The sequence below is a fragment of the Pleurodeles waltl genome, chromosome 3_1 (genome assembly GCF_031143425.1).
Source record: "Pleurodeles waltl isolate 20211129_DDA chromosome 3_1, aPleWal1.hap1.20221129, whole genome shotgun sequence".
NCBI lineage: Eukaryota > Metazoa > Chordata > Amphibia > Caudata > Salamandridae > Pleurodeles > Pleurodeles waltl.
In genome coordinates, this window is record NC_090440.1 from 1,526,482,400 (window position 1) to 1,526,506,649 (window position 24,250).

The 24,250-nt window shown below is 45.3% G+C and overlaps 1 protein-coding gene across 1 annotated transcript in view; it reads left to right on the forward strand.

Annotated features, from left to right (window-relative positions):
* THEMIS2 (thymocyte selection associated family member 2) overlaps positions 1-24,250 on the forward strand; it is a 263,194-nt gene that overhangs the window by 86,642 nt on the left and 152,302 nt on the right. The gene's annotated exons all lie outside the window — the stretch shown is intronic.

The window sequence follows — 24,250 nt, forward strand, 5'->3', positions numbered from 1 at the left end:
TAATCAACTATATCGGCCTATAATATGCACATTGTAGTGATGGCGGTTGGGTTTTGGGGAGCACCACAATGGTGGCTGCATCTAGCTCCTCCTGGAATGACCCCTTTTCTCCTATCTCTGCAAAAAGTGCCAGTAGATGCAGCACCAAGTCTTCTCTGAAAGCTTTATAGTACTCTGATGGGAAACCATCAGGACCTGGAGTTTTCCCCACTCCCAATGCAGAGATGGACCCCGATCTCCTCCACATCAACTGGTTCATCTAGGATCTGCATCTCTGACGCCGGCAGTCACAGGAGAGGAATTTCCTCCAACAACTGGCCTGCCTGGTCTGAGGCAATCTGCGTCGACGCCCGATACAATATCTGATAGTACCGGGCAAAGGCCTCCACTATCTCCGCGACGTAACCCCCCATCTCGTCAGAGATTTCAGGGATGATCTTAGAAGGTCGGTGGTGAGATACCAGCCAGTATAGTAGTTTACCGGTTTTGTCCCCCAACCATAGAGCCTCGCAACGGTAGCCCTCCACAGATGCTTTACAGCCTCTAAAGACTGATCTCGGATTTCGTCGCGGAATAATATGAGCTGACGCACCACCTCCTCACTGGGTCTCGCCTCATGCCCCTTCTCCAAATCCATCGCTCGCAACTCCAACCGTTCAATACTTTGAGTTTGCAAGCGCTCCTGCTCACGGATCAGGCCTTTGGCCACACCTCGTAGAACCACCTTGCTTGCCGCCCACAGGGTTCCCGAAGAAGTCACGGACCCCTTGTTTAAAGTGAAATATTCGCGTTGTGCTTGTCCCATTGCTCGACATAGGCTCTGTCCTGCAGATACCACGCATTCAACTGCCACATAGGACGAGTCGATGACCGGGCCTGGCCCACAACAAGCCGGATGGGGGTGTGGTTGGAAATTCCCCTAGCTAGGATATCAATTTGGGAGAGACTGGTACAGTCCGTACATGGCAATAGCACCAGGTCAATTCTGGATTGTGAGCCGTGAGGCACCGATGTATGAGTGAACTGTTGCCGTCTTGGATGCCGCAACCACCAGGGTGACTCCCGCTGCCATTGTTTGCCTGTACTCTGAAGGTGGACCAGCCACATCCATAGCAGGGCCTGGGGCTGCATTGAAGTCTCCTCCCAGCATAGTTAGCCCTGGAGGCAGGTCGAGAAGCAGCTAGGTTAGGTCCCTGAGGGTCCCTCGCACCATTGCAGGAGGGGCATAGACACAAATCTAATTAATCGTTGCACTCTCCACCTTTCCTGTAATGGCCACATGATGTCCCTGCCTATCTTTCCATACCTCGATTTTCGTTATTGGGAATGAGCGATTCAGTAAAATAGCTACCCCTTGTGACCCGCGCGCAAACCGGTGTGGTACACTCTGTCGAAACCTCTATGGACCAACAGGGGGCAGTGATCCCTGGAAAGGTCTGTTTCCTGAAGCAGGAGCACTTCAGGTCGGTCTCGATGTATGAAGCCAAACACTGCAGTGCGCTTAATTTTGTCTAAAAGACCATTAACATTCCATGAGATGATCTGTGTCGGACCCATCGGTATGGTTGCCCTGAGATTCGGTAGTACAGTTCCTGGGCTATGCCAAGCCCTCGATTTGGAGCTCCTCCCCCGTGGTGTTGCCTTTACAACAGAATGAGCACCCTCATTCTGTCAAATGGTCCACTGAGTTTCCTGTCCCCTGCACTTGCAAACAAACGCAAACATACCAAAATGGTAGGAAACAGTAAAACATATCTTAGAATAAGACCCAAACTCCCCTTCCCCCCAACTCCCGCCCCACCCCATACTTCCCCCCAGAAGCATCTGTCGCCCATATAATTCACCTTACTTTCGAACTTAGTAAGGTAGAACATTAACTATGTGAGCATTGGTGGACCCCTCCATAATGTTGTATAAAAAAAAAAGATAAACATATATACTGGTGATTTGTCATAAGCAATATTGGGCCAGATGTACCAAGCAGTTTTGCCCATTCTGTGTCTACGGGAAAATGTGTTCGTACATATGGCCCATTGTCTCTCATTCAGACAGTTAGCACCTTCCCAGATTGTCCATCGTCCTGCAAGTTACAGCGCTGGACTACGGGACAGATCCGAGTCATTCACGGACCCTGACCGAGCCTGTGGTGTTTCAGACGAGTCCAGATTCCCCCGAGATCCTCCAATGACCGCTGGGGTCGTGGTTCCTTATGTGGAGTCTCAGAGGGGGAAGCCGAGCGGGAGCTCCGATGTGTCCTGCGCCGCCCAGAGCGCCTACGCTGACGCTAACCAGACGGTCGCTTTTGTGGCTGACTCTGTTGCACCCCTTCACACCCCAGGTTCAACCCTTTGTGAAATGTTCCAAGAGGGACCTCCTCCGTTAACCAAGTCCACGCCATGGCCGGTTGTTCAAAGAAATTTTTTGTTTACATGGACCACCTGGAGTTTCGCTGGGAATAGGAGATGATATGTCCATTGCCCGCAGCTTCTGCTTTACTTTGGTGAATGAGCGGCGCTGTTGTTGCACATTCCTGGTATAGTCAGGAAAAAGGAGGACCTTCGTCCCGTTGCAAAAAAGGTCTCCCCTAGTTCGGGCTGCTTGCAGTATAGCATCTCGATCTTTAAATTTGAAGAGACGGAGTATCACCGGCCTGGGTGGAGAGCCCGGCGGGGGCCTCGACTGTAGGGCCCTGTGGGCGCCCCTAATCGCGAACCATGGTGTAAGACGGTCCATCGGCATCCAAGATCGGAACCAGTCCTCTAAAAAGGTGACCAGGGAAGAGGCTGCAGTCGCCTCTGGAAGGCCCACCAAATGAAGGTTGTTATGCCTGGACCTGTTCTCCGCGTCTTCGGCTCTTCGATATAGTTCCGATGTGTGCGAAGTCAGTGCGGAGACCTGCGCTTTGAGAGCCGTCACATCATCTTCAACTGTAGATATCCTTGATTCTGCCTCTGTGATTCGAGCTGTGGCGTTGCAGAGGTATTGCCGGACCAAGGCCACATCCACCCTTACCTCCCCTATCTTGGACTCCACAGCTGCTTGGGATGCCTGGATGGCTTGAAGGATCGTTGCCAAATCTCCTGACACCGCCTGCGGATCCCCTCCTCCACCTGCAGTACTCTCTTCCACTCGGGACCCACTTGTACCTGTGGTGAATTGGTCAATGCGCGTTTGCGCTGCCGCCTGCTGCGCTGATTTGTCTTTCCCCATGATGGCGTCCCACTTGGTGTTCAAAGTGGGGGTTCACTAGAGAGTCAACCGGTAACAGCCAGCTTAGTTGCCACACAACTCCGGAGTCACTCTTCTCTACCTTCCAGGGTTGCTGCTCAACCATACACCTTTCACTGCTGCAGGTTAATCTCTGGTGTTTCGGGTGCTATAGTCTTCTGCTGGTTGCACTCTCGTTCGCTCACGACCCCTCGCTCAGAGAATCATTCCTGTGGCCTCTTCAGTGGTCCCTGCTCCAAAGTCTCTCAATCCCCTCGCCTCTCCGATCACTGTTCTGTTGGGCCTTCAGCTTTGGGAGTGTTGACTAATTTTTTTCACTACACCCCTGGATTGCCGCTTAGTCCCACACTCCTTGTGCCAGCTAGATAGTCTCTTGTGTCCCGAGTGTTGAGGCCATCTGTTGTCTGAATTCCTCCTCCCACGTGGCCCCTCGCTTATACAATCCTCCTTGGGGCCTCAGACATGTCCTTCTCAAGCGCGCAGAGCTCCGGGTCCTCTGGAGGGGACAGGGGGCCCCTGCGGGTCAGTCTCTCTCCACCACAGCCCGCCCCTGCGCCGCTCTCCCTTCGGCTGTCTGGACGGGTGCCAAGTGCAACAGTCAATTGAGGGCTGGAGGAGAGAGGTAGGAAGAGAAAAAGGGGGAGAGAGAAAGGGAGAGGGGACCGCACTCTCGATTCCCCAATGCGGCCCCCCTTGTGCTCCACCTTACCGCGACCTCCTCACTCACCCGTATCCCGGCCCGCGCGCCTCCATAGCGCCTGGCGCTGGGCGGCGCAGTCCTCTTTTATGCCGGCTTTGTTGCGCGACCTTAGGGGTAGCTTTCCACCCAGATCTCAGCCGAAGTTCGGGGCAACACAGCACCCGATCAGACTTCAGGTCCCGCGGCTCCTCGGGTCTCTCTTCCGATCAGCGTCTCGGCCGTCTCTCTGCATCCGCCATCTTGGATGCCCTCGGCCACAATGCCGCCACACCTCTCTGCCAGGCCAAAAGGCCTAGGAGTCTCCCTTCTCTCTTTCTTTTGTCTCCTGGGGGGTGGCAGCGACCCCAGATCTTGAAGGTGCCGCCTTATGCCAGGTGAAGCTAGAGGCGGGTGACGGAGGGGTCCAGAGCACTACAGAAGTGCGACCGCCATCTTGACGCCTCGGCCACATGTCCTACCTTTTAACTACACTGCACCCTGCCCATGGGGCTGCTATGGGCCTACCTTAGGGGGGACTTACAGGTATTAAAAGGAAAGGTTTGACATGGCAGTTTAAAACTGCACACACAAGCACTGCAGTGGCAGGCCTGAGGTAAGTTTGCTGGCCTACTCATGTGGGTGACACAATCCGTGCTGCAGCCACTGGGCACACCTTGTGCACTATACTAGGGACTTACTAGTAAATCGAAGAGCCAATCGTGTATAAACCATTCACCAATACAATTTAGACAGGGAGCTTAGTGATGGGTGTCCATGGCTCCCCACAATGCACACATTGATGGGTCTACTAGCATTATCCCTGCACAATCCATGCATCAGTGGGCTTGTAGCAGGCATGAGGTGCCCCACAATGTGAATATAGGGTTCCTTTGGTTTGATTTTGATTATTGGTCCAGATGATTCTGGTGGTCTAATAAGCATTGTTTGTCCTATGAACCACCTTTGCAACATGACATGTCTATTGCTTCCTGGGGTTTTCCCAAACTTTGTTACAGCTTCCCACTCAACCTTATGATGAGGGCCACGTCTGGTTTCTGTAGCCAAAGTAGAACTTCTGTATTTAAGCTCTGGCACTTTCATGATGCTGCTATTCTAAGAGAGCCTCCAAGTCAACCTTCACTGGTGTATGTGAGAAAAGTAAGGTGTACACGTGTGGAAAAATGTTTGAGGATCATTCTTCAGCATCTACATTTCATCAAGGTTTCTGAGCTGGTATTCATATTCTGTGGTTGAATGCCTTTGATTTCAATGGCTGTTGAGGATGAAAAATGAATGATCCAGCTACAGTTTAGTCTGAATGGCTGTGGGGGAGGGTTTGAGGCCACAAGTGAATATTAGGTCCAAGATGTGAACCTCTGTGTTGGCCGGGGGTAGAGATCATGTTGGAGAACTGGAATCGCTCTTGAGGATTAACATCTTTGTCTGTCTGTTTATTTTTTAGCCTGTCCACCTGGTTGAAATGAACCATCATTGGAAATTTTCATGATAAAGTTTTGGTTTTTGAGTCGGTCAGTAATCTCCTCAAAAAAGGTAGTTTGTATTCTTGTTTTCACTACATTCCTGTAACTAACATGTGCCTAGAGAGTAGTGTAGTGGTAGGCTATCTAGTAAGAATGCTTATAACAAGATTGTAATCTCTGTGTCTTGCCTTTACGTGTAGGAGTATATTGCAGTTCATCCTGGGACGCATGAGTTTGGTTGTATAGAAACTTTTGTGGTAAATTTAAGAGGAAGATCCTTAAGCATATGTTCACCCTGGAGCAGACAATAGCTCTCCATGGGTTCTCAAACAGAACACCCATAGAGCCTATTAGTCTATAAGTTTTTGTCTTCACCCCATTTGCATGCAAAACTGTGATGAGCTTATTTACGTAAGAGTCTCCTACTTCAAGAGAACTCATCACCTGAGAAGGCTGATCTGTTTAATCTAAAAACATACTTAAGATTAAGTTCTTTCAGTTGCCCTTTGTGGCTCCTGTCACCTAATGGGTAAAGACAACAGCATCATACAGCAACTGTAATCCAATTGCGTTTATCTAAATGCTACCAGCCACTTCCTTCTTTGTTCTTCAGTATGTGACAGGTGAACTTGAGTGAAGTCTGGTTAAATTTCTGGCAAAGCAAGAACCATATTTACATCTAATCTCTTTCCTGTTAGAAATGGTCATGGAATTATTTACAGATTCCCACTATGTTCAGAAGACATTGTGATGCTGATGTTTATGATTGTTCTCCTTAAAGAGAAGTTCGTGGAGCCATAATCCAGCACTGAGCTTGCAACAGCTTAGACATCAGCATACAAATAACATGCAAGAGAAACATTGTCACATTTTTCAATGTAATCAGTTGGGAATGGCTAGTTAGTACTACTGTCATGGTAGGGACTTGACAGTAGACTTACTACAGTTGTGTGTATCCCTTAACTATCTTTCTTAACTGATGAATGTGTTCTCACCAAAATTCTTAGGATTTTTCATAAACGCGCCAGTACTCATTTACACCATGGCAGCTTTCTTTCTGAAAGACGCTCAGATATTTTCACTGTAAGATTGTGATCATAGAGGTACATGGCCTTTGTAATTTACTGTTCACCTCTGTTCAAATACTGGCAAATGCCATTGCAAAATAATTGCAAACAGGATCTTTACTTTTTTTAGTTAATGACATATTTGTATTTCTACACGTAGAATCACCAAAGTCTCCACAACAGGAAAAGCTGCCTTAAAAATCATTTTTTCATAGAGTCCGGTAGGTTGGAGCCCAAGTCCACGAATTTTTGAAGTTCTTGAGCAATACCCTGTATTCCACCTGTTGTCCTTCCACAAGAAATTTACCACAGGAGCTGGGAGAAAACAAGGGGGGCCCTTTGTGCACCTACTGGTGCCATAACTGAGAGCCCACAATAGTGGAGAGATCACGGGGAGTCTCTCTGTACACTTATCCTGTGTGTGAGTTGTTATGCATGCAAGGTACAAGACAAAATGTAGTCAGTGGTGGTAATCTCACCATGGGCTGTGCTTTGTAGAATGCATTGAGGACCCCCTCAGTATGCCGTGGTACTGCATATCCTGTCTGTTCCAAGGAGAAGATCCAATCCTTCCCACTGAAGGGATTCAGCACAATGCAGAAGTTCAACCTTTTGCAACCTTGCAGCTCAACTGAAATTGAGGCAGAGCCACCATGGGTCCAGCGGAAGAAGTCCAGTGGAAGAAGTGGGGAGTCACAGTGTTGAAGTAAGCCTCAGCAAGGCCTACTAGTGCAAGGGGTTCACCTTTCTCTGCACAAAGTCCTCAGACCATGTAGGAAGAAGTTGGCACAGAAACTGAAATAAAAGACAAAGTTTATTAACCTGGTGGTACTACAGTTCAAACAGCACCCTTTGGTAATGTTTGAAGTAGCACACTGAACTGAGAGAGCATGGTCCTTTTATACCCACGCAGGGGCTAAAAGGAGGTGGTACAATTATAGAAGCAAGACTTCTATACATATAAGGTCATGTAGAAATGCACAGTCGACAGGTAGGAGGGGCTAACAGTTTTCAAGGACTAACAGCTGCAGACCTTACTGGGCATGTGTGAAAGTGGGAATTGCTAAATGTAACTTGTCATTAGGCAGATTTTCAAGAGTAGTTAACAGAAAGGTAGGACAGAGCACATGGTGAGCACATGGCAGCATGTGGCAGAGAAAATGGCTGCCATGAGTACAAAATGGTTTCCACGAAATGTTCACAATAGTTGCTAAATACAAGATGTCTTCTGCTAATGCTTAATCTAATCGCTGCTAAACTACAACAGACGACCCTTTCAGCATTAGCCTAAGACATTCGTCTTTCTAGGATAATCTAAATATTCATCTTGTATATTTATGCTCATCATTTCAGCTATTTCCTTATCTAACATATGGTGTGCTTTCATTTCTGTAATATTTCTTTTGGTAGGCATACAAGCAGTAATACACATGGAGCAGAGCATTGGACCACACTGAATACAGATATAGCATGTGAAAAATATTGCAATCATTATACACACCTGACCACCCAACAGGTAGTTGGTAATATCCATAGTTACCACAAACAAAATATGTATTATGTGAAGCTGTAAAACTACCATTATTTACACCCTCAATAGTTAAAATCAAGGTACAATCGCTTATCCCCACTGGAATTCGCCCAATGCTACGTATACATAAATCTGCTTTAGTTTTTGTAACAGAAATCACAAATTGTTCTTTCTTGTCAGAGTCTCTTATATTTGTGAAGACATATGGTATTGAAACATTGTACGGTTGATACTCTTCCCATTCCCATTTAGTTCCTTTGGCTTGGGTATACCCATCTTTGTCTTGGTAGCATACTTTATTAAGGCGAAAAAGAAGTCCGCCCTCTGTACGTTTTCCAGATGCAAACAAAAGCGTGTACCAAGCTTGACAAGAACCATTGTGTGAAAAAGGAAGAGGAATGAAAGGTGTTCCACCTTTCTTTTGATGCGCAGGTATCATTCCACATACCCAACAGTTAGTAGTATTTGTAGCATTATGAGTATGATGCAACATCTGAATGAAAGTATTATTGAAGTACGATTGATGGTGCTTCTGCTCCTGATAGGGAAGCGTAAAGTAATAGTGATCCTCTGGTACTGGAGTAGTGGCAACAAAAAACTCACGAGCAGGAGCCTTCTTTTCAACAAACCAAGTGATTGTTGCTGTAACCACCAAATCAACAACAAACCCCATAGTACTAATGATCAGTTTGTTATTCATTTTAGCAACAGTGATAATCGACCCTTTCAGAAATTAATTAAAAACAATTGTTGGAGCTCTTATCCCTGGGCAGCCGCTGATTTCTTTACCCCGGGCCAAGACGGGTGTCACTACTCTAATGCATGGCTGACCCCCCCCCCTTGCCACATTGGCTCTCCGTTTCACTAACCCAGGGTAGTAGCTCAACCAGTTTAAAAAAAAAAAAATTCAGATTCTTTCCTCAGTCTCAAATTATATTGCGACACTCCAGAAGTCGTATGGTCCGGGAAGACCTCTGCAGATTCGTCAGGTGATATAGCATGGCCTTTCTCCGTAGTCAAAATCTCTTGATGATCGGTCAGCACAGCAGGTTCCACCAAGGTAGGTAGCACTCTCTTGCAGTGAGTACTATGGACCCAATTCTTTTGGTTCGTCACTCGAACTGCTGTCCTTGTCGCAAGGAGCACCTGTTCTGGGCCTCGCCACCTTGGTTCCAAGCTGCTTGATCTTTCAAAGGACTTAATCATCACCTGGTCACCAGGACGGAGTTCTTGGCCTTCACCTGTAGATCTGTCAGGAAGTGCTTCTCAAACCTGTTGATGAATAGAAACCAAATTGTCGGTTAACTGTGCCAAATAATCATTCATCAGGACACAAGGTACATCATATACAGATTTTGGTTTAGGAACTCCCCAAATGTTCATTGGCCTTCCAAAAACCACTTCGTATGGGCTAAGGCCGAGTCGAGAGTGTGGCACTGACCTAATAGACAATAATGCCAACGGTAATGCATTCATCCAAGTTAAGGATGTGGAAGCCTGTATCTTCGCTAACTTCAGCTTCAAAGTATCATTGTACCTTTCCACCGACCCTGCTGATTGTGGGCGGAAAACTGCATGGAACTTCTGTTTGATCCCTAATCCTTTCAGGACATACTTAATAACTTCCCCAACAAAATGAGGTCCGTTATCACTCCATAAAAGTCTGCAAACACCAAACCTAGGGAAAAGTTCTTTCAAAAGCACCTTCGCTGTAGTAATGGCAGTATTATTCTTTGTGGGATACGCCTCTATCCATTTACTGAAGGCACATACCACCACCAAGACATACTTTAAATTGTTGCAGCGTTCAAGCTGAATATAATCCATTTGTAGAACTTCAAAAGGTGCAGTTGGTGTAGCAAACCCTCCCGCATAAGTACGTGTCCCTTTTCCAGGATTGTATTGTAAACAGATCAAACAAGACTGTACTACTCTCTTAGCTGTACTGGAAATTTCTGGATGCTCCCAAACTTGTGTAAGCAACTTTGTTATTGTTGAAGCTCGACCATGTGCCAGCCCATGTGCCATCTGAACCATAGGTTGTACAAAAGCTATAGACAATTTCCATTTATCCATCTGCTTATTCCGCCAACAGCCCTCATCATCCAATTTTCCATCTTCAGACCATTGCTCACGTTCTTTCACAGAAGTAGATTTCTGTATATCTAATACGTCTTGTCTAGCATTATGCCAACGTTCAGCTTGTGACTTCACTACATACATAGAAGTAGTACTTCGCTGCATCGCAGTCTCACGTGCTACGCGGTCCGCACGAGCATTACCTTGCCCTATCTTATCGGTCACTTTCTTATGTGCACTATATTTCACAATAGCTATTTTCTTTGGATATGTCAATGCAGTCAAGAGGTTGTGCACTAATTCTCTGTGCATTATCTGCATCCCGTGGGATGTGAGAAAGCCTCTCTCCTTCCAAAGCAAACCAAAATCATGAGCCACTCCAAAAGCATAGCGGCTGTCTGTATAAATGTTCACACATAAGTCAGTACTAAGCTCACATGCTCGTGTCAAAGCTATTAGTTCAGTTGCTTGAGCTGACTTCTGTGGTATACGAGCTGTCTCCACTACCGTGTGTATTGTGGTGATTGCATATGCAGCTGAGGTCGTACCATCTGGCAACTTCAAACAAGACCCATCAACCCACAATTCCCCGTCTACATCTGGAAGGGGTGTATCTTGTTAATCAATACAACCCTTTGTCTGTTCTTCGGTAAGGAATATACAATCATGTGTTTCTTGTGACTGAGGCTGAGTCACCGGATATGGCAACAAAGTGGCTGGATTTAGTGTTGCACATCTCTTCAGTGTAATGTGAGGAGCCAGCAGTGTCAACTCATATCCTGTTATGCGAGCGACAGTTAAATGTTGTGTCTTTGTTTGATTTAAAAGAGCTTCAACCGCATGGGGTACTAACACCAACAGATTATGCGACAAAACTATCCCTTCACTCTGACGTATTGACACAGCTGTTGCCACAACTGAACGAAAACACCCAGGCAACGCTCGAGCAACAGGATCAAGTACTGCTGAAAAATATGCACAGGGACGATGCTTATCGCCATGTGTCTGTACTAAAACTGACAATGCACATCCATCTTTCTCATGTACGTAAAGTGCAAAAGGCTTCATGTAATCTGGAGTACCCAACACTGGTGCTGAACAAAGGGCTTGTGGTAGCTGCCGGAAAGCAGTCTCTCATTCATCTGTCCATGGGAGGGGCATTGGAGTATCTTTAGTCAAAAGTGCTAGCAAAGGTTTGGCAATGTGTGAAAACCCTAATATCCATTGCCTACAAAAAGAAGTAAGACCAAGGAATGCATGAACATCTTTCTGAGTAGAGGGTACTGGTGTGTCGAAAATTGCTTGAATACGAACTGATGTAAGTGCACGGCCCTCCTTAGACAAAAGGTGACCTAAATAGGTTACCCTTGGTCTACAATATTGCAATTTCTTTCGTGACACTTTATGATGGTGTGAAGCAAGAAAAGAAAGTAAGGACAAAGTGCACTTTTCACATTGCTCAGGGGTATCAGCCGCCAACAAAATATCATCGACATATTGTATGAGAGCCACACCTTCGGGCAAAACAAAAGAATCAAGTTGTCCAAAGTCATAGTACAAGAACTAATTGCTCTCTCAACTTCCTCATAAAAGGCGGCTGTATTTTTCCGCGGGTCAGGTAATGCTGTTTTAAGTGCCATTACATCTGCCCTATTCCAAGGAGTATACACCCAATTATAAATAAAATAACCCTTAGCATCAAAAGAAGTTTTATCATCACTTGTACCCAATCCTTTAGGAGGAACATACAAAGGCGTGGCCTCCCGCATTGGTTTCGCGTGAACTATCATAGTCTTATCTGTTCCGAAGATGGAAGCTTGCACCCCACCGGTCTGAGATGTTCGTGCAACTACGTCCACTGCCCTTTTGTCCTCTCGCAAACGGTCTGCTGCAACACATAATTTCACCAAACGCCTGATTGCATCAGCCACCTGGGAGAAAACAAAAAGACCATCACGCATTTGCTTATGATCAGTTGCTACATCATCGGGCACTAACTCATCAGAATATTTCCGAAATAGTTCAGTAACTTCTGTGCCAAATGCCTCAGTAAAATATAGGTGCTCCTTTTCCGTCCACCCTTTCATGTTATCTAAAAGTTCAGAAGCAGAGACATCGCTACGAATTGTTTTACGAGCAATAGATCTAAGCTCAGACGCACGGTCAGCAGGCAACATAGAGCGACTGTCTCGTATCTTCTGTTGTTCTCAACTGGAGACCTTAGCTAACTCATGAGGGGCAGAAGGAACGACATACGGAGGTGGAGGGCGATCTAATAACAATAAATCATCATGTGGTTTATTAAGGATAGGATAGAGAGGTTGCCAAACGGCGTATTGGCCAGTTACCTGTAATTTACGTTCTTTCTCTTCTAGCTCCTTTAAGTCATTTATTTCTTTCTTTCTCATTTCCAATGCTTTCACATATAAATTCTTCTGCTGCTCTTTCTCAAGCAAGGCTTGCTCACGCTTCACTCGTCCATGCACTTCTTTCTCCCACATTCGTACACAGTCAAACATATCTTACCTAGACTTTCGCTTACACATACATTGTTCCACATACTCAATCTTTCGCAAATCAAATGACCCATGCATAGGCCAACATAACTCAGGATCCGCATGAGTGTATTTATTCCATAATGTGCTGTCCATTATAGAAGAAAGACCATGTTTAACATACATATCTCTATTTGGCGTCCCCTCTGGGGGTGCCGGGTGCGATTCTTCCAGTCTCAAATTGGTACCATTACAAAAGCAACACATCCTACGAAGTGCACTAAAAACAGGCATGCCAAAATATTGCAGAATATGCAATATTATAATCAAAGTGGCACTTAAGGTGCCGTTCAAATCAAAATTAAATTGGAGAAAATTCTCCTCATTACCTGCCTATATAAATTGCAATTTATATATCAATTCAAAGGACACAAATTGACTAGTCACCCAAAACACGAGAGCCACAGTAGGTAGTGCTAAACTACATTACCAAACAAAGGCATCAAAACCCACAGCAAGTGCCGTAAAACGGCTCTTACCAATCACAGGGTGTCCAGGTTCCAACTGCCAAGTTCTAAAATCGACCAAATGGTCACTGCATGACGAATGAACAAAAAGGATCTCAGTCGAGGACCGACGCCACCTGGATGGTCAAATCAGAAAGAAGGGAAAAACGCTGTGGTTGCCAAGACTCGGGTCTCCTCAGGCATTGATCGTCCGCAGCGAGATCCCAATCCTCCGTCGCGACCAATCCGTTGGGCATCCGAGTCGCCGATGAGTCCCTGTTCAGGTGCCAATTTGTTGAAGTAAGCCTCAGCAAGGCCTACTAGTGCAAGGGGTTCACCTTTCTCTGCACAAAGTCCTCAGACCATGTAGGAAGAAGTTGGCACAGAAACTGAAATAAAAGACAAAGTTTATTAACCTCATGAGGTGGTACTACAGTTCAAACAGCACCCTTCGGTAATGTTTGAAGTAGCACACTGAACTGAGAGAGCATGGTCCTTTTATACCCACGCAGGGGCTAAAAGGAGGTGGTACAATTATAGAAGCAAGACTTCTATACATATAAGGTCAAGTGGAAATGCACAGTCGACAGGTAGGAGGGGCTAGCAGTTTTCAAGGACTAACAGCTGCAGACCTTACTGGGCATGTGCGAAAGTGGGAGATGCTAAATATAACTTGTCACTAGGCAGATTTTCAAGAGTAGTTAACAGAAAGGTAGGACAGAGCACATGGTGAGCACATGGCAGCATGTGGCAGAGAAAATGGTTGCCATGAATACAAAATGGTTTCCGCGAAATGTTCACAATAGTTGCTAAATACAAGATGTCTTCTGCTAATGCTTAATCTAATCGCTGCTAAACTACAACAACAGGTTAGAGAAAAGGATGCCGTGACCTGCAGTGAATGAATAACATTCTACACCAGCTGGACAGCATGGGGCACTGAAGATCATTTTGGTCCCTGGTCCTGGATATGAAACCTCTGGTGGTCACTACTCGAGGCGATGGCAGCTTGCCAGTGTAGCCCAAAGTTGAAGTGTGCAGGATACATGTCTCATTATAGCCATATATATTTAACTAACTATCTCAGCCAAATATATACTGTATCTGAATTTTCTGCCACATGGGGGGGAGAAGGCGGAAGATAAACTCAAGGCTTTTAAGGGCACATGAAGAAAGTGGAACTACAACTTGTGGTAAGATCCTTCTCTGGTCCAACACTATGCTACAGTAAAACCTTGTAGAAAAGAGGATTATAGAAACCTTGTAGAAAGAGGATAATAGAAAAGGCTTATGAAGTCTGTGTATGAGAAATTAGAGCACTTGATAAGGAGATCTCAGAGTGTAAAAGAGGAGCAAGAGACATTTCCACATAAGAATCGGACCCTGTGGTGCCAGTGAAGTAAGACTGTCGCAACAATACACAACTTGCTGTCCTTTAAGGCCAGTGGAATTGAGGGCATCATCACAAAGGATTCCCTGATTGATCAATATGATAACTATGTAAGAGCCCACCTTGGGGCTTTGGGGGTCCCAGTACAGCTCCCTACTGAGGCATGGTAGGAGGGGAGGAATAAACTGCTGTAAGAGTTATTAGGACTGGGTGGTGTGATGACACACTGAGTTCCCTGTTAAACCCCTACTACGTGATTACTGCGTCTGGTCTCACATTCATAAATTCTTTTAGGAGAAAACCAAATAAAAATTAGATTTATTTACATAATATGGAATTGATATTTTTGCATGCCTGAGAAACTCTGCTTGTAACAATAATCACTTGCTACATTTTTATGCACCTGGTAAGGGGTGTTTTAAATTTACACCACAAAGGAGGTCACACTTCTGAAGGAGCCGCTTTTAACCACAAACACCAGGATACAACATCTGCACAAACCATGAAGGAGGCATAAACCTCATCTAAAGGCAAGAAGGGGCCCATGTATTCTAAAGCAGATTGCACCAAGACTACAGGGCAAGACTGAGTGCCATCCTCCTCAAACCTAACAGTGCCCCTTTCAAATAATGTCTAGTCTGCAACTAGATGGTTGCCAGCAGACAGCGCAGATAAAAACTCAGTGGTCCTAAGCTTGATGTCCTAACACAGGAGGGTGTACCACCACATGTCAGGGCCGTTGGAGACACATGGGCGGCCATCAGCTCAGGAACACCTGATGAGTGCACTAGTTGTTGGTTTCATAACCCTGTCCACCCTCCCTGCCTGTCTTGTGGTGGATTGCAGCCAGAGGTACGGGAAGCTTTAGGTTAGAAGGTTCCCAGTAGACTGCATCTCGTGGGATTGCAGACATCAGTAGAAGTGTGGAGTGTGGAGGCACCCAGAGTCAGAGTCAAATGTTATAGATTTAGATCTCTTTGGAGTACAATATTTACAGTTATAAATAATTGCAATTAAGAAAAGAAATTAGAAGCCCAACAGTTTCAGTGTGAATCAATTAATGCACTGGTAAAAGTAATTTTTTAAAAACTTAAGAAAATTATAACAGACAAATTAATTAGGGGCTGACTTAGCCAAAACATTCAGTTTTGGATATATATCATGCACTTCCAACTTTATACTATAACACAGATTTCTATGCTGTGTGTAGCTAGTGCTCATGCACGCAACAAGAAAGTCCTTCTATATTTGAAAACCTATCTTTTTCCCCACCAACTCCTAGTTCCTAAAAATAAGAGGCAGGGAAGCAGAGTTGATTCAGTTCATAGTATCTGACTCTGGAATACTTAGTCACTTCATAGGAAGGAGACTTGGGATTATGTCCAGTTCTGCAAAGTCCGAAAGCCTTTTCTTTTTCAAGTAAACTAAACTAATGTCAAAGAGATCCAGTTGTCATGATATTCAGTCTTTTTAGCAAATAGGGGGTCACACCATTGTCAACAGCTGTACTTTATAAAATACTTCTAAACATGATATAACATGAAATAAATCTTGTGTGAAAAAATTAAGGGTATTGTTTATTAGAATCCTACCCATCCCTCTTAAAGGATAGATCCTTAAGAATTCCTTGCCTTTAATACTTCTCTAGGGATAGGTCCTTCAGTTTTCCATCTCAGTTTGAGTAATAATTTGACAAGACATGCACACATGTTTTATAAAACACCTGTTAAAAGGAGGGGTGATGTGCTGTCAGTATACACAATCCAGCAACACTGGTTAGAGGGCCTATTGCTAGCCAGCCTTCATGAATACTGCAAACCCTGCACAGGTGCTTGTGCTGTTTACAAAAATATGATGCCAGAGGGGACGTAGTTGCAGGATTTAGTTCACTGAGGCTGGCTTCTAGGTTTAACTCTGATAGCCCACACATGCCTTATCTTCTTTAGTGATTCACAATCTCTGGGACAGGGTCTAAGAACTGGTCAAATGCAAGGGCAGGTGATAAGTCACCAAGAGAGAGGTCCCTTGGTGGGGATCACAGACTGGCCTCACACCTGTGGATGAAGACTGGGGAGGATCTTTATGCTTCAGGTGCTGTGGCTCGTTACATTGATGGGCCACACAAGACAAGGTGCCTTGCTAAGGTCATACAGCACTCTCTCAGTTATTCAATAAGTTCCCATTCATAAGTCTACTCCATAAAATGATCAGTTTCCTTCATCCTGGGTTAGACATTTCAATGAGTTCTCTGGTCTCAGCCTGACTTAGTAATGCAAAGTATCTCACAGCTGCATGGGCACAACTGGTTCTCGGGTTCTGGCAGTGCAAGGCAGGTTCTCAGTGTTCCAAAGCAGTCTCCCTCCTCCTTCTTCTTCTCAAAACCAAAACTTGGTGCAAGTCTTTAGAGGAAACAAGTCTCAGTGCTTTTTGTCTGGTGCACCACAGCTCCATTCCACTCAGCCACATGGAAGCTGGAGCTCTTAGTGTGTGCACTGCTTCATACAGCTTTTCTCAAGTAATACAATGCATAGGATGCATTTGTCCATTACATTGTTAAGGTGTTGCTCTTGCCAAGCCACAGGCTGACCTGATGAAAGTGACTTGGTCAAGACCAGTGATTTGCTACTCCTTTCTCTAGGATGATAATTCATGACAGACAAGGTCACTTGGCATTACATTGAATTCTAGGGGAATTCTAGGGGGCGGGGGACTTCAGAGGAGAACAGCAGAGAAATATGGAGAGGGGCATGGTGACAGCTGTAATGGCTACTGCTAAATGCTACAGAGCTCCCTGCAAACTTAGGGACTATATAGAACAAGTGTGTGACCACAAGATGAGTCATCCACCCCACATATGCCAACACACCCTCAGATGCAGTAGGCAATCTCCCTACTAAGGTTTCGGTACCAAGGTCAGTAAGCGATCACTATTATCAGCTGCCACCAACCATTAATAGTTTCATGGCCTGTCAGTCATAGGAGGGTAGCCACCCATGTCAAAAGGAGTACTACATTGGGGTGTATTTAATCACCCTATTCTCCAACAGAGGCTGGTACTCTGTTGGTAGGAAAAATACATTATTCACTTACAACCCTATCAGGAGACTTGTGACATGGGTCTTATGCACAGGGAAACAAACCAGGTTCTTCATTGATAAAATCAGGATCTGGCTGCCACATAGCCACAGGACTAAGGATTTTTAACCCTACACAACTCATGCATCATGAGCAACCAGAATATCCTTTCTCCTGATCTAGTCTTTTGACATCTGGGGGTGGCCTGTTGAGCAAGCCACATTACACCATTTAACTGTGAATTAATTAATTTGCATAGATCCTTCATGTTGGTTTCCCTGGATATCTAATTCTGCTTATATTTGTATGAAAGTGGCAATTCTGCTCATAAATGGCTTTCATAGATTGGACCCCAATAAAGAACTCTTGTGAAAGTATATGGAATAACCTTTTCAATTTGTTGTCTGTTACCTGACTTCTAAGTAGGGTACCTGAATTGTTTTCCGACTGCCAGATTACAAACACTGACGGTCAGGCCGTCAGGGGATCACTGCCACTGCAGGGATCACAGATCCTGACAGGGTGGTGCTCAGCCATGGCAGTGCTAATGGCAGCACCGCCGTGCTGATCACAAGTTCAGTTTCCGTCAGCCTTCTGGAAAGACTGGTGGAAAGCCATTGCAGACAGTGCGTATTCCAAGGGTGCTGTTGTGCCACGCTGAGGTCAATGCCATGGCACTGTTTTCACCTGGCAGACTGGCGGAAACATCGTAATATGATGTTTCTGCCGGTGAGCCCGGTGGAAACATTGTAATATTATAGAGGTGAGGCTGTAGGTATGAAGGAAGCCTCAGCCCCTCAAGTTTAATAATATTCTGACATTGTTGAGGCTTTTTGGGACTTCAGGAATTGTAGGAACCGATGGTTAAAACAGCAAAGGCACTCAGCAGATGTCTCCATTCCTGCATGTTTGATGGTTAAAATGTATCTGGCGTTGTATAGTTATTGTCTCAACGGGCGAATTGTCAAGAATCTGCAAATGGTTCAGTCAGGCTTGTTCTCAGATCACACTGGGATAGACTGGCCCCATTGCCACTTCAGAAACAGCTGTTTCACCCAACAATGGAAGATCTACCTGAGTATCTCAAAATCTGGGTTGAATGAAAAACCTTTGTAAGATTTGGAAGGCACAGTCAGATGACTTTTTCCAGTTCAGTTTAAGGGCCCTTAGAGTTTGGTGCAAAGACACTGCCATAAGCGTGGCAGAGTACCCTGTATGCCTAACTTACAATTCCACTGCTCTGTTAGAAATTGAGGTGAGTGGAGAGAGGGGGAGAACATGATCCCTGCACAGCAACGCTTCAGTGCCTGCATTGGAACCTCTATGGTGGCAGTTCAGCTGAACGGACACAGATCTTCACCTGCTTTGCAGAGATCTCTAAATATTCCAGGATGTACTCCGCCATGGCTTCAGCTGACCTGGCAGACTATAGTTCAGCCGCCTTCCTTTAAAAATGCACCTAAATCTCTTGTGCAATAGCCTTATTTTTGGGGCACTGAAATGCAGATTACTTGTAGACGTTGGAAACAGTGAACATCTATTAATAGAAAAGGGCTGGTCATTTCACAATAGCCATCACTTTTTCTGAACCCATGCTAACAACTCAGGTGACCGAAAATATGCCAATAAGTCAACAGTGTTTAGTTGGACACAATATTCTTTCTGTTTTTCCACAGGTGTAGGATATTCAGTTTCTGCTGGATAGTAGATTAGAATGACATTGCTGTACCCACGAAAAAAGATATTCATTCTTCCTACAGTATTTCATCTAGTAAAAACTGGATTTGTCGGTTGTGTTACAGAAGCATGACATTTAAGTGGCCTATATTTGTCTTTTTTTTGTATTTAGTAGTTTGGTATAGCACAGCACATCATGTCGGCCACTTCAGAGCACAGGCCTAGCAAGAGAGAAAGATGACAAAAGAATGCATAGAGTACATGAGAGTTAGATGCCAGTGTTGGAGCATTTTCATCCTTCACAGGAATCCGTGCCCTTTGAGGTTGATGAATCTTTCGACCCATTATAGGGTGTGGTAGAACTACTCATTTCAATTTAAACCCAATTAATTTACACACCATGACCAATGTGGCCATGGAGGGAAAACTTCAGTCAGATACAAATTTGTGGGATTTATTAAAAACTCAAGCTCAAAGTCATCTAGACAATTTGCAAGACCAGGTTATAAAGATACATAATCACCAAACTGATTAAATAGATTCAGGAGGACTAACATTAACAAAACTAAGCATTCAAGAAGGTCAATACATATCGTCCGCAAGAATATCTGTGATACAGAAATTAAACATTGCTCAGGTTTAGCAATCATCAATCGATTCAGTTTAGCAGTCATAATTTAACTGGGCAAAGGGAAACCCTGCAACTAGCCAAATTAGGGAACTACATGTGTGGGTTGAAACACATGCAGGCAGAAGACAAAAAGCACAAAAAAGGCAAAAATAATTTGGAAAAAGATAATCTCAGACTTCAGGCTACTAGCTAAGATGGGCAAAAGATAGGTAAAAGGGAAAACATCAGGGTGTCAGAAGCTCGATCAAGAATCTTCTTAAGGGTATTAGAAAAGGTTTCTAAATCTCAAAGGGGCATCTCAAAGGGGAAAAGGCAGAGAGGAAGATATCTCTCCAAGGGCACAGCATAGGGGAATTCTTCATCATCAAGGGTCTGGAGAATCTGAGGATCTGACCAAAGTCCAACTTGTCATTGATATATCAAAGTTCATAAAGCATTCTGAATCACAGAACGCATTAGTCCATGTTACATTGAAGGGACATTATCCAATATTAATCAATCACACTACTCCAAACTGAAACATCCCTGTCTTTTCCGAAGTCTGTCATGGGAACATCTTTCATCCATGTGACTCCACGTAAGTTTGAGACAATTGTACATAATGGAAGTCCATGTTCCACAATGTTCTGGACTAAAGAACAATATGCTACGTTTGGTTTATGTCTAAACAATGGGCCTATTACCAAAATCTAGTCTTCTCATGGGAACGAAATCTGAAAGAAAACTCACATTAATAAGCATTCCCTGCACAGCCATGAAATACAGGCTTAACAGGCTACACTTAGGCTAATGCAAGAGAAATACAGCAATACATTCAATTAATATGTTCTGATAAAACACATATATTATGCAGACTTATGAGTTGTGCATTAATAATACTTCACTAATATGTGTAATACATTTTATTTTGAACATGAAAGCGTTGTTAATGCATTTCATTAGATATTACAGAGAAGTTAATTCTCTCATTTTTGCAGGCATTATTCATTCATTAATAATTAGAAACCAAACATTGTTTCAATATATTCTGATAGTCTAGAGTCTAAATTACATGATAATATCACTTTAGTCCTTCTAGTATGTAATTTAATTCAAATAACACCTATTTCGAACTCTGCAATTTAAGTGAATGCAAAATAATGAAAATGTGTCTGGGAAATTTCTACATTCAAACCATTAGTTCTTTTATTAACATAAGGCTTAAGCCGTCACATATTGATGTCTTTTGTGACATGAGGGACTCTACTTAATTTTAGACTTCATCACCAGCATATATATTCAGCTAGGGACTAAGGAAGTTTTAGACATGACTTAAAGTGGTCACATTTCTGTAAGTGCAGGCACATTCTAGCTGCCATGCCTTTGCATTTTGGTGTTCCCCCACCCCTGGTACATAGGGCATGGGCACTGAAGAAGGCCCTCCAGAGTTGCAGCACCAATTGTACCACTCTGAGAGGCCCCACACCACCCCTCTGGTAGGCCTTACTGCCCTAAAGCAGGGTGCTCTATAATGCATGTGAGTGCATATATGTGCAGGAGCAAATATGCCCCTACTTTACAAAACCTTATGAAATAGTGATTGTACAGGGAAGCCATAACAAATACAAGTGCTGGACACTGGTCATTACGAGTTCCACAGCTACATTATAGCCTCCCTGAATACTGGGTTGTTTGTTATCAAACAACTCAGATTAATAAACCCACACTGATGATAGTGTTGGATTTATTATAGAATGTACTCAGAGGGCACCTTGGAGGTGCCCCTGCAAAACCTAACAGCCCTTGCATGGTTGCTGACTAGTCTTAGCCAGCCTGCCACCAATTGACGCAAGTCTGGACTCCTGGGGTGATAGCTGTTGCTCTCAGGAGCCAGAACACAAAGCCTTTCCTGGGTGGAGGTGTTACACCTCCTCCCCCAGGAAGGCATCTTGTTACAGCAGTCAGCCTTGCCGCATTTGAAATCCGACCCTTGCCTCTACTGCTAACAGCATATGGCTGCCCAATTGTTTTTGTCCCACTTAGAGTGGGCAAACCGGAGGGAAAACATAGTCAGAATAGAAGTAGTGGCCCCCCTCAGCCTGCACCATCCCTCAGGTGTGGCAGGCGAGGTGACCACTCCATTTAATTTTTCTCCATCTTGGATGGTAGGAAGATAGCCAATGCGGGTTAGGAAAGTAGTAACATAGTGGGTGTAGCCACCCTAAGGTAGGTAGGCCATTGGTCACTACCAGGTACTCCCCCTAACACTCATTAAATGCAGTACTTACTGGGCATCCCTAGACCTGCAGATCAGATTCGACAGACACAAAAAGAACAGGAAGAAAAAAGACATGAGGCTCTAGAACAAAAGTCCTGTTGGAAGAAGGAAAAGGTGCCAAACCCTGCCTGCTGCTCCAAGGACTCGACAGTCACGTGGAGGTGTCGCTTTGAACCCCTGAAGGACTCTGAAATCCACAGACCACCTCCAGCCTTCTGCAAATTGGCAAGAACCTCCCTCAGAGTGAAGATATCACTCTCCATAAACCTGCGAAATAGTAACCAGTGATGTCCAGTTCACTGACTGGCCACTGACCAAAGACCTGGACACAGCAGCCCAACCAAAATCCACATGACAGACCTGAAGGACAAAGCCTACCAGTGTGCCAAGTTTGGTTGCACTGCGACCTTTAGAACCTAAGAAGTCCCATGCATGGGGAAATGGACCCTCAATGTCGGACACTCAGAAGAAAAGTCCACTCTGGACTCTCCAAGGACCAGAAGCAAGCACCCATTGAGGGACTTCAGGACACCCAAAGACCACCCCCAGAGTGGCCCTGCTGACCTGCTATCCACCCAACTGGAAACCGCCCCAACGTCTCCAGCAGGCCCACAGGACCGCTGGATGACCTCAACCTAGAAATAGATGGAGACACTTGTGAGAGCCTTGTGTGTTATTATATGCATTTTTAAAGTTTTCCCGATTCATTCCTATGGTGCGTAATTACGCACAAAAGACTATGGGGGTGATTCCAAGCTTGGCGGGCGGCGGGAGCCGCCCGGCAAGGGGAACCGCCAGAAGACCGTACCACGGTCAAAAGACCGCAGCGGTCATTCTGGGTTTCCCGCTGGGCTGGCGGGCGACCGCCAAAAGGCCGCCCGCCAGCCCAGCGGGAAACACCCTTCCACGAGGAAGCCGGCTCCGAATGGAGCCGGCGGAGTGGAAGGGGTGCGACGGGTGCAGTAGCACCCGTCGCGAATTTCAGTGTCTGCTAAGCAGACACTGAAATTCTAAGTGGGGCCCTCTTACGGGGGCCCCTGCAGTGCCCATGCCATTGGCATGGGCACTGCAGGGGCCCCCAGGGGCCCAATGACACCCCATACCGCCATCCTGTTCCTGGCGGCCGAAACCACCAGGAACAGGATGGCGGTATGGGGGTCGGAATCCCCATGGCGGCGCAGCCCCCTGGGCAGCGGAAAGCCGGCGGTACACCGCCGACTTTCCGTTTCTGGCCGCGGCTGTACCGCCGCGGTCAGAATGCCCAAAGGAGCACCGCCATCCTGTTGGCGGTGCTCCCGCGGACCACGGCCTGGCGGTTTTTACCGCCAGGGTCGTAATCAGGCCCTATATGTACTGACCTTTGAAATATCAAGAGAAGTACTTACTGTATATTGATGAGCTTAAACATTTTACAAAAATCTGAAGTAGTTTTGTAGATTGGTCTAGAGTTAGTCTTCCAAGTGTGTGTCCACATTTATTGTGTAGCACATCTCCAAGATAAGCCTAACTGCTCGCCCACAATACCACAAAAAACACAAAAACAGAGCATTAGTTGGTCTGCTTTTTACCTCTGGATACCAAAGTGGGGTTGCTCTGACTCTCTGCACAGTGCACATCTTTTTCATACATATAGAGAGCCAGCCTCCTACACCTATGTCAAAAGGAAAGGGCAGGAATGTGCTGTATTAATGAAATATGACACACTCCTGTCACACTCCTGTCCCTTCCGCCTGTGCCAGTGCACAAATTGGTACCTTGTGGCAACGCAAGTACTCTTGCACCATGGTGTAAGCATGTCTGCGTTGTGGGCACAATTGTTTTGTGGATGAAGGAACACCTACCTGCACAAAAACAATCAATGGTGGCGTTTTCCCTTTTCAATGTGTGCTGCAGACTGCAGTACACAAAGAAAGAGGAAAAAACTAAGACAAATAAGGTTATTTATGTTTGTTACACCTCTCCTGGAAAGACGCACAGTTTTCACCAATTCCCAGGTTTACAGTCTCTTGTAAATCTGGGAAGGTGTCAAAACCCATGGGTGATACATGGGGAAACCCACAGCAAGGCCCATGGAATGCCTCCTTGACATAGAGTAAGGCAAGGCAGCGCTTTCATATCTATCTGGCTATGCAAAGCTGCACCGGCTGTTTTTGC